The 12,105-nt window shown below is 42.5% G+C and overlaps 1 protein-coding gene and 1 pseudogene across 15 annotated transcripts in view; one reads left to right on the top strand and one right to left on the bottom strand.

Moving 5' to 3' along the window:
- NCALD (neurocalcin delta) overlaps positions 1 to 12,105 on the bottom strand; it is a 471,461-nt gene that overhangs the window by 326,531 nt on the left and 132,825 nt on the right. The window lies entirely within an intron of this gene.
- Positions 11,134 to 11,915, top strand: LOC144579691 (tubulin beta-8 chain pseudogene; annotated as a pseudogene).

Here is a 12,105-nt window from a genome sequence, read left to right as displayed (position 1 = left end):
ATTATTAAACAGCAATTATATGTATTATTTTTAAAAGCTCAAAATATAAACTGCTTCTAAGAAATATTAAAATACACAAAGACAAGCCATGCATTATGGGTTAATAAAGAAAGCCAAGTTAAGGAGAGTGTTCCTCCATTTCACGACTGACAGGTCAACTGTGCCAGTCCATACCACAATAATATGAACGGCTCACACCCCAGCTTTGCCACCTACCAGCTGGCTAAACTTGAGCAAAGCCATTAACATCTCTCTGTCTGAATTATAAGTGGGAACAATAATGGGTTATTTTAAGGATTAAAGAGCTAACACATGTGAAGCACTCAGAGCAGTTTCTGGAATGGGGTCACTGCATTGCACAATTCCAGAGCGATATTCACATCGTTGTCCACGTGGAAGGCACCCCTGGGAGCCGTGCAGTGCTGAGCCCATGCCCAGGCCTGGAACACAACAGGGGCTCACGTGACATTTACTATTCTTATCCTTTACTGAGCTCTTACTATGTGCTGAGTAATGTGCTGAGTGATTTTCAATGATTTTTTTTTACTTAATCTTTCAAACAACCCTATAAGGTAGGTACTCTTATTTCCATATTCAAAATAAAAAAGTAAGGCATCAAAAGTTTAAATAACTTGTCCAAAATGAGCCAAGGAATCAGGAGTCAGATACTGGTGGCCTAACTCAACGTGGAGACCCTTATTAGCCAGACTAGATAGCACTAATGGCAGGGGTATGCAAAGGGCCAAAGGGACAAATTCTACTTACAGTAAGTTAATCAACTAATACAACTGATCCATAAGCTCACACTACAGGGGGAAAAAAAAGATAGTAACAAATCATTCCTTTTATTTCCAGAATGTGTAGCCTTGGGCTCATTACCTGCTGCCACCACGTTTTCCCTGGTGCTACAAAAATTTAGAATGTCATACCCCAAATTAAGAAATATCATCAGTTTTCCAGAGCCATCAAAGACCTTTCTGTGCCCACAGCACCTAACAAGGGCACCAGTCATTTGTTAAATAAGTAAACTACTAGGTTGGTAACAGAAGGGTCAACACAAATACATATGCTAATTGGCTGTTGAACCAATGTCCCAGCAAAGTGAAGAGGAGCGCCACTGCCCACAGCGAGACCTGGAATTTCAGTCTAGTTTTTGGACTATCTCTTGCTGTCTAAGGAGTAACACTGGGTGGGATAGTATTTTACACCAGGAAGTCCCAAGGATGGGAAGCAGGGGCAGGTCTGACACAGAATGGGGAAGGGTGGGAGAGGCTCTGATGAGTCCCCTCCTCTTGGTCCTCCTACTACTGCCTCTCCCCACTACTCCAGGCTGCTCCTGCCTCTCTGTACTACTGACTGTCCTTGACGTAAGATTGGCCATTGTGTTTGGGACATACTGCACTTTCACAAGCTAAAATGACATAGACTTCTTGAAGTAATGTGACAGAAAAAGCTCTGGAATCAAAGTGGGTTGAAATCTTGACTCTACCACCTATCACTGTGTGGGGTGCCAAACTCCTTGGAGTCCTCTGAGCCTCAGTTTCCTCAACTATGCAACTGAGACATGAACAGCATCTCCCTTATATAAAAATTGATGTGAACATTAAATGCAAGTCAGCTCTCAGCACTGCATAAATAAAAGCTGCTTTTCCAGACTCTGGACTGATTGAAAAGTAGTGACATTTTCTTCCTCTAACTTATAAGGATGCAGACATTAAAATGAGTGTAATGTTAATCAAAGCAATTGCTGTAAGAATATCTCTAGGCAGCATTTTTTCCTAAAGCTTCTTTTCCTTAACACATTTCTAGAACGTCTTCTCTGGAACTGCCGTTAGTATGAGTATCTTTGGTCATCTCTCTCCTTAGGGGATGCATTGAGACCAGAGTAACCATTCAGAGCCAAGAGAGGTATTGGGAAGAGAAGCATCCTGTTGGTCAAATGCAAGGGGTGAGCGTGAAGTCCCAATCTGGTTCCAACGCCTGTCTCCATCTCTACCACTGCCACCCACAGCTCCCTGATTCTACACACTCAAGCCTCACCCCACCTCTGGCCGAGCACAGCTTTTCCTGTTCCCAGGGCACCTCAAGGGCTGCTGTTCCTGAATTATATGTCACAGCCTTCTCTTCCTGATCCATCCAGAGATATTCTATTTATCTAGCAAACTCCAGCCCACATGTCCACCCTTCTGTGAAGCTTCTCCTGTCCATGAGCCACACCAGCACAGTGATTAAAGACATGGACATGAAAGCCCAATGATAAGGGCTGAGGAGAAGCAGCAGAGCAAAGTGGCCATGTGCATGGCCCAGAGAGCCACGCCACTGGGGTCTGAATCCTGCCTCTACTACATGGTCACCAGCTTTGTGACTTTAGACCAGTTACTTCATGTCCCCAAGGCTCATTTCTCTTTGTGATGAAATAGAATAGAGTAGTAGCTACTTCAAAGGTCTACTTTGGAGTTTATATAAAGCACCTAGAATACTACCCAGCAAACATTTGTTTAATTAAGTCCTAAACTCATCTCTTAGCTGGGTGACCTTGAGTGAGCCATCTAACTTTTTTGGCATCACACTTTTTTGACTTTAAAATTTAAAATAAAAATAATACCTACTTTGTAAGATTGCTGAGGATCAAATAAAATAATATAATTTGAGCAGTACATAATTGTGTAGAGCTCTGCACATTGCAGGTAGGATTTCAACGAAGTTTTGGTTTCTTTTAAAAAAAGTTTCCTTCTTCTGAACTCTCTAACACCGTATTTATATCTCTACTGTAGTACATATCAAATTATATTATAATAGCCCAGACTGGGGACTTCCTGAGAACAGGAACTTGTCATTATCCTTCTGATGAAGGGAAAGCCAATTCAGCTGGCAATTAAGATGTGAGGGGGATCTGAAAAATCGAACCGAAACCATAACTTGCAAAATGGATTATGACTCACAACACTGAAAACCCGTTTAAGCCATGACACGCAACACCAACTGAACTCAGACTCTGCACCTGCTCATTCAGACACATGCTGTATTCAGCCATCCTTGCACTGCTGTAAAGAAACACTTGAGCCTGGGTAATTTATAAGGGAAGAGATTGAATTGGTTCATGGTTCACAGGCTGTACAGAAAGCATAGTGGCCTATGCTTCCTAGGAGGCCTCAGGAAGCTTCCAATCATGGTGGAAGGCAAAGGAGGAGCAGGCACATCACAGGGTGAAAACAGGAGCAAGAGAAGGGGGAGGGGCCACACGCTTTTATACAACCAGATCTCTTGTGAACTCAGAGTAAGAGTTCACTCATCACCAAGAGGATGGCCAAAGCCATTCACGAGGGATCCACCCCCATGGTCCAAACACCTCCCACCAGGCCTCACCTCCAACACTGGGGCTTACATTTTCCAAACATGAGATTTGGGTGGGGACAAGTAACCAAACTACATCACATACGTTCTAAATAAGGCCACAGAAAACCCGATCTACCTATAACACCACACAGTCACCTGTCCTCAAGATATGAGCACTGATTGTCCCAGCAACTCCTGGTTTACGAGTTCTGACCAATCTCTTCCAACAGCATCCTATGACTAACTTCAGCCCTGAAAACTCTATAAGATATTCTTCCCAACCTTCCATCTGTTGAAATGCCCACACCTCTCCATGGTGTGACTGTCTCTTACTGCAGCACAAGGTAATAAACCTAAGCTTGTTTGCCTCTGGTGTGTTCCTGGCAGTGTGCTTGGTGGGCTTTCACACATTCTGGCATAACAAAGGCTTGACACGGCACCTAGCACCAAGCAGGCATTCAGCAAATTGTGTCTTGAACAAAAGGATGGAGTAATAAGACTCTTTTCACAACTTATGAGTTCTGAAGAGAATTCTAAATAGACAGTTTCAAAAACATTAGGAGTCACATCTAACAGCCTTGAGAGGACTATGTACATAATTTTCCAAGCTGTAGACCTTAATGAGCTATCATCAACTGAAGCTACGTAATCAAGAATGCTGATGAAAAGCCAGTCCTGTTGCTGGGCACTTCTACACATCAAGTACAATTCCTGGCCTACAGGAAATTATAAACTAATCGAGGACACAAGGTGAATAAGCAAGTGGACATGATCTGGGTTCCTACGGTACCGAGCATTGGATCTTGCCCATAGCAGTTGCTCACAAAATAATGTCTTCATTGGTGACTGACAGGGATTTTACTCTGTAAGTAACAAATGGCTGAGAGTTTTTAAGCAGAGGCAGATCCCAATAAATATGATCTAGGTCTAAGAAGCCTACTGTGGCAAGAGGAACAGAATGCTAGGAGCAGGCAGACTTGTTGGGGGTTGTCTCGGTAAGTCAGGACAGAAAGAAGGTCCTTGCCTATGAAACTTACAGTGGAAAAGGAAATGGATCTATCTTTCAGAGCTAGAAGAGACAACCATGGCAACTAACTGACCTCCAGGGACTATGGCAGGCAACAGAGTTAAAGAGGCATCAACGTTACAACCACAGTGATTTGGAAAATAATCCCGTCACAGACAAGAATAGCTGCAAAGGACAGAGATTATCTTGACATCAGTGCTAACCCCCCTTGTCACGGGCTTCAGGTTCGTAGGTTAAAGCACAAGCGAGCGTGGCATTGCATTCACCCTACCTGCAGGCTGGAACACTGCACAGGTCAGATCAGCAAGAGCAAGACAGGCCTCGGTATCTACTTAGAGTCACTAACTATGAGCAGCTTACAGATTCCAGCTATTCAAAGTCATGACACTCCTTTCACAAGGCATGATGGCGAAATCTGGCTTTTTAAGCTTTGCTCAAAATTTCAATTAAGCTCATTTAAGCTCTGAGAGTCAAAGACTCTCAAACTTTATTAAGCCAATTAGCCACTGAAGCAAATAGCTTATGACCACTTTTTGACGTTTTCACTTAACATTTTGTGATATAGAGAGAGCAGCCAATATGACTGAGGATGAAGCCAGGCCAGACATTGTTCCGGGCTAGGACGCAAAGGACACAGTGTAAATGAATGAACAATATAAATACATAAAGAAAATTTTTCAAGAGCATGCTTCTATTTATTTTTTTCTGGGGCCCTTCAGATGAAGGTAGCTTTGCCCAAGAATCCATCACAAATAGGGGAAGAAAAGGGTTAAAGAAGACGAAAACAGCACAGCAGATAAGAGACTGAGACGCTTTCACTGTATCGTGTTTGAAGACTTGATGCCAAGCACTTCAGAGAGGTAGTCCACCGGGAAAAGGAAAATCAAACACGAATGTCTTTTCCCAGGAATGTAATCTGGGCATACCGTTTTATTGCTCACTGAAAACTCCCCGCTAAAGAAAACATTTGCAGGTCGCCCCACTGAAACTGCCGCAACTGGTCTGTTTTCAGCTCTGTTTCTGTGAGCCGCGCAGCACAAGTTCTTAAATGATCCTGGGACCAGGTTTGGTTAAAGTCGCCAAGAGCATTTAAGATCATTTTGTTGCTTTGCTTTTGTTTTCCAATCAACTACAACTGGGGGTGTGAGAGGCTACAGTGGATGTTTTTCCCAGAAATTGGTCTTCCTACCACTGGGTCATCTAAGTCTATTTTCATTAAATAATTTATGCACAACTAATCAACGAACAACTGGAAATGATTATTTAGTAATTACATTTAGCTCCAACAGAAATAACTCATTAAGACAATAAGAGGATTCAGGTAATGACAGCCATTTTTAACTGTGAAAATGCCATTTGGGGCAACCAATAACAGCTGTGCCATCCCTCCAGGCTCCTTGAGGTCAAATGCAGACACCACATTCTTTTTTCTTCCTTTCTTTTTTGAGATGGAGTCTTGCTCTGTTGCCCAGGTTGGAGTGCAGTGGCATGATATTGGCTCACTGAAACCTCCACCTCCCAGGTTCAAGCAATTCTCCTGCCTCAGCCTCCTGAGTAGCTGGGATTACAGGCGTGTGCCACCACGCCCAGCTAACTTTTGTATTTTTAGTAGAGACGGGGTTTCACCATGTTGGCCAGGCCAGGCTCCACATTCTTAAAGGTCAACACCTTTCTCTCCACATAGTGAAGCTAAGAAAACTCAGAGAAACGGGTCTTTATGCACTAAAACTTAAGAACAGGCTAGGAGAGCAGCAAGTCATTTTAAAACAAAACTGACTCCTTTAAAAAAAAATGGATGATTACTCGTTAATTTAATGCGTCTACTTTTCATTTCCTGAAAACCTAATGTCACAAGAAATAATTTGGGGGCTTAATTGCAATGGGCCATTTTGCTGGTATTGCCCATCTCTCCCCACACTTCCTCCAGCCATACTCCACCTCTCACTGTCCCAATGTCATCTACACTGCCATGCCCCCCGGCTTCTGTTGGGTTTGACGAAGGGGAGGAGTGTGATGGGGTGCTGTTTTTCCTACTGTCTTCCCCTCACTGCAGTATCCCACAATGAGCATGTCCCTTCGCAGCTCCAGCGTCTCCTCACTGGCCCTTCCACCATGACTACAACCCTCATGAGACTCCACGATTTGCTCCTCTTGTTTCCAGGACCCAAGGATGGTGATGGCTTCCCACTGCTGCTGGTTTTTGGGAGCCAGATCACCCTCTATTCATCACTATAATCCTCCCCAGGGGTCTGCAACAGTCCCTTCATTAGATTCTCTTCATTCAAACCCCGCAGAGGAAAATTCTGTTTCCAGCCAAGACCCCAGTGTAACCACTCTTTAAAATAAAGTTAAAGGTATCCCTTTCCTGGCTGAAAATGAGCAAACACAAAAGACCCATACCTAAGAAAAATATGCATGAGTAAAACGAACTTCCACTAGCCTTCTCTTTTAGCAAACAGTGTATTTAATGTCAAACTTAATGACAAAAAATGCTAAGTATAGATAATATTCCTCTTTTCTAACTTCAACTCCTGGTTTGAAATGAGGGGGAAAATAGCATACCCACTCACACTCAGCATAAAAAAAAATGCCCAAGAAAGTCCAGCTCTAAAGACTAGTGATTCCACTTAAGTCCCATGGATGCTTGAATAATGAGCTCTTTAGAAGTCCTTGTACAAAAAAGACACTAGCACACATGTTTATAGCAGCACGCTTCACAATTGCAAACACATGGGATCAGCCCAAATGTCCACCAATCAATGAGTGGATAAAGAAATTGTGGTGTGTGTATATATGGTGTGTGTGTGTGTATATATATATATATATATATATATATATATATATATATACACACCCACACATATACATATATGTATATGTGAATACATATAGATGTATACTATGGAATACTACTCAACCATTAAGAAGGAATGAAATAATGGCATTTGCAGCAACCTGGATGGAATTGGAGACCATTATTCCAAGTAAAGTAACTCAAAAATGGAAAATCAAACATCATACGTTCTCATGCATAAGTGAGAGCTAAGCTATGACGGTGCAAAGGTATGATACCATGGACTTTGGGGACTCGGGTGAAAGGGTAGGAGGGGGAATAAAAGACTCCATGCTGGGTACAGTGTATACTGCTTGGGTGATGGGTGTGCCAAAATCTCAGAAATCACCATCAAAGAACTTATTCATGTAACCAAACGCTACCTGTTCCCCAAAAATCTACTGAAATAAAAGCAGCTATATATATGAAAAATTTTTTAAATAAAAGTAGACTATTATTCTCTAAAAACAAAATAATATGAGCTCTTTTCTATTCAAGCCTATTCCTTTGCAATTACAAAAAAAAAATTGAAAAACATTTTCTGACTCTTTTTCTTTAGTTCTCCATTTAGTTCAGAATTTGATTCACTATAGTGCAGAAAGGGTAATCATCTCTCCTTTCAAAAACTGGAGAGTTAATAGAAAAAAAAAGCACTGTCTTATCCAAACCTTACAAGGTAGTATATGTCACTCTCAAAATCCATTATCAATTCTAAGACTGTATCTCAGATGGTACTTCTTTTCTTCAGTTTGGATATTTACTTATGTAGCTGGAAGCTATGGTTTTTCATCATATCATAAACTCACTAAAAGGATATTTGTTGAATTTGCAACTGTATAGTTTCGAAGGCTACACATCATGTTTTTATTGGATCTCTCACTTTTTAAAAAAGTTAAGCAGTGGATCCCTGATAACATAGTAGCTATAAATTAATAAACAGAGCACAAGTTTTAATCCAGGCACAATTAACTAGCCAGGCTATCTCTACTGCATTCTACTTTAAAACAATTCTGGTTCTTGTCACTTCAACTCCTCCCTGGATCTAGTCTCCACATCAATTCTCCGCCCTTCTCTCCCCTCTATGCACAGGCACAGTATGGCCCATTCCCTGCCCTCTGCTTCTTGTTGAGTTCCACCAACAGGAGGCAACAGTAGGCGATCTAAGATAAAGGAGGTAAGTCCAGGGTCTGTCCTCCTTCACTCCTCCATACTTCAGAGCCCGGGGATTCTGGCAAAGGCTGGTTCTCCAATGGTACATCTCTGACTCCTGCTCCCACTGGGTGGCCCCAACTCTTCTTCCCCCTTCCCAAACTAAATCAAAGCTTTTCACTGTAAATAGTTCCTGGTTGCCTTAACAACCCTTATTTCTTCGCTTATTTCTGTCTACACTTCTGTAAATAGTGCTGTGTTCCATTTGTCAACTTCTCTCCAGAGCATGCCTTATGTGTCCTGCCGGATCCCCCAATGACATGGGCATGACTTGGGATGAAGAGCACAAAGCACCACTCAGGCCAGGGAAGGTTCCCCCTTCTCAGCACCTGTGAGGTGTGCCGTGGCTTTGGAAGAGCAATGGTGTTCACTTCTAGTGTGTAAGAACCACCGGGAGAGCTTATTAAAATGCAGATTCAAGGAAAGGCTAAAAAACTATCACAGATCCAAGGACACTAAGGAGATACGAGGATTAAATACAATGTGATAGCCCGGATTAAACAGAAAAAGGGAAGGAGTGGAAAAATTGGTGAAATCTGAATAGTCTGTAGCTTAGTTCGTATTTATTATACCAATGTTAATTTATTAATTTTGACAAGTTATTTTGGTCTATAAGAAGTTAACAGAAAAAGCTGGATGAAGGAAATACAGGAACTCTTTGTAGTATATTTGCAAGATTTATTGCAACATTTGCAATATTTCTGTAAATATAAAATTATTCCAAAATAAAGTGTTTACTAAGGGAAAAGGAAGCAGATTCTCAGGTGCCCTGAATCCAAATTTCACAGGTTGATACGTAAGTACATGGCTTGAGGACTGAACCTTGAGAGGTACAGCTGTACAGGACTTGGAAAATATTAGTTCTGGTAGGGCTGAGGATGGAAACAATTGTTTACTGATGCTAAATTATGGCATGACTACTTGACTATTTAAAGAAAAATGCCAAATGAAGCTGTGTCAAAGTTCACCTATTCCAGTTAATTAGAATGATTCAACCGTCGACCAGTTGCTGAATTTAGTTTCATGCATAGAAACACTTGTATGTAGCTGCAGGTAATTATAGAACCAAAGAAAATGAGAGTAGAGTTCTTCCAGTTCCTTCTCCCTCTGAGATTAAGGTTTGTTTGCAGTGCATGTCCACACCCTCCCCCAAGAGTTTCCAAGAAGGTAGGGCCAACCAAACAGACTGAGAGTGACTTTCCTCATCGTTTTCATGGTAGGTGTTCTGTTTCTCCGAGTATACTTTGAGCTCCCCGAAGAAAGGAGCTAGATTCTCAGTTTCTTCTGTGCTTTTCAACAGCTCAGCTCAGTGTCCTTCACCCAGTGCTTCTGGCAAATTGACAACCTATGCTTCCCCGTCTGTGCCCATATTTTGGCCTATTTATTGTAGATACAATTCTTCCGTTCAACATTTTCTATGCCTTTGGCATGGGTGAAAGGTGGGATAGGCAGAGGTGAAAATGTTGACATCATTATGACTTGTTTCTTAACCATGTTAACTGAGCACCTATTATGTGCCGGCCATATTCTAGTCACTGAGGATCCAACGATAAATAAAAGAACCTCCTCCTTCAAGGAGCTGAAAGTCAAATCAAGAAGACAGACAAGCAAGTAGACAATTCCCAAACAGAGCTCTCTGTTCCCATCCTCATACTTGGCCCATCATGACTGAGCAACCCTTAGGGACAGAAACAGGTGCTAGTTCCAGGTCTGCTCCTAGAAAGAAGTGATTTTAGGAGACACAAACTCTAAAATAATTAAGAATGTGCCACTCCAAAATATGCTGCTCTGGCATATTCTCTATTCTGAATTAAAGACAGAAAAAAAAAAAAGCAGCACGTGCAAGATCGCTCTGACCTTCCGTTTCTTAAAAGTAGGAGATAAAATTTCCATGTGGAAAAATGTCCTCCCTGTACCAGAAGGAAAGCAACATTCTTAACATCAAGGAAAAAAAGTTGAGGCCGAGAAAAATCTGTACAAACAAACCTTGATAAACTCACCCATATTTTCCTAGTAGTTTCTTTACCCAATTAACTACCCTAACCAAGGCCCTTTGCCTTGACACCGCTTCACAATTTACTACTCTTTGTGCAATTCAGTGTAGAAGAAACTGATTCTAACAGCTTCTTTGGGTCTTCATTTCCTTCTAAGGGCCCCCATGCCACATAAAACTTGTATGAAATAAATTTGGGTTTTTCCTGTTTATCTTAATACCCAGGCCCAGCCACCACCCCTCTCCCCACACACACACAAAAAAAAACCTAAAAGGGAAGAGGAAAAGTTTTGCTTCTCTTACACCTTCAATCCCCTAATTTAAAAAAAAAAAAAAGTGAAGGGGGTAATTTTAAAAAGTATCTGTCTCTCTGCCTCAGGACGCTGTTACTCCATTGACAGTTATAAAAGTGTATTGAATACTGCCAAGTGTTATAGAAATGTCAAGCACTAGAAATTAACGATTTAGACAGTCCCTGCCTACTAACTCTAAGGCAAAAAGCTGGTGGTCCAATGACCTTTCTATTAAGCACAAATTTCAGACAATAAGATTGTATGAAAAGCAGTCCTTTCAAAGATTTAAGCTCTGTTGCTTTAGAGTTAGCAATTAATGAAAATTAGATTAACGTCAAAGAACTGTGTCAGAAGGGGAGAGTCTGCCTGCTCAGAAAGGCAAAAATTGTGTGATTGCTCCTCCTCCTCGCGTTTCTCCTACTGCCCTAGTCCTGCCTTGGCCATGAGGGAGATCACGCTCACACAAACCGGACAGTGCAGGAACTAGATCGGCGCAAAGTTCTGGGAGGTGATCTCTGATGAACATGGCATCGACTCTGCTGGAGCCTACCACGGGGACAGTGACCTGCAGCTGGAGCACATCAATGTGTACTGCAAGGAGGCCAGCGGTGGCAGGTATATGGCCCGCGCTATGCTCGTGGATCTGGAGCCGGGCACCATGGACTCTGTGCGCTCAGGGCCCTTTCGGCAGATCTTCAGACCAGACAACTTCATCTTTGGTCAGTGTGGAGCCAGGAACAACTGGGGCAATGGTACTACACAGAAGGCGCAGAGCTGATGGAGTCAGTGATGGACGTTGTGAGAAAAGAGGCTGACAGCTGTGATTGCCTGCAGGGTTTCCAGCTGAGCCACTCCCTGGGTGGGGGGACAGGGTCTGGGATGGGTAACCCTTCTCATGGGCAAAATTCGGGGGGAGTATCGACAGGATTATAAACACATTCAGCGTCCCGCCCTCGCCCAAGGTGTCAGACACGGTAGTGGAGCCCTACAATGCCACCCGCTCCCTCCACCAGCTCATAGAAAATGCAGGCGAGATGTTCTGCGTCGATAATGAAGCACTCTATAACATCTGTTCCAGGACCTTAAAACTGACCACACCCACCTACGGTCACCTGAATCACCTGGTGCCTGCACTTTCCAGGCCAGCTGAATGCTGACCTGCAGAAGCTGGCCGTGAACATGGTTCCATTTCCCTGGCTGCACTTCATGTGCTATGACCTCTGAAAAGATGTTATCACCTCAAAGCTCAAATTCTTTGGGATGGTTTTTGTTTTTCATGAATTGCTAACCCTGTACAACTCAGTTTTCTAATGAGACCCATCCTGAGATTCTGGTCCTAGATTTTTAATGTCAAGTTCCCCCTGCTGGTTCTAGTATGAACAGAACTGCAGTCTTCTGCCAGACAATAGCATTT

The sequence above is a fragment of the Callithrix jacchus genome, chromosome 16 (genome assembly GCF_049354715.1).
Source record: "Callithrix jacchus isolate 240 chromosome 16, calJac240_pri, whole genome shotgun sequence".
Classification (NCBI taxonomy): Eukaryota; Metazoa; Chordata; class Mammalia; order Primates; family Cebidae; genus Callithrix; species Callithrix jacchus.
The sequence above is the reverse complement of the archived record's forward strand: the minus strand, read 5'-3'. Positions and strand labels throughout refer to the sequence as shown.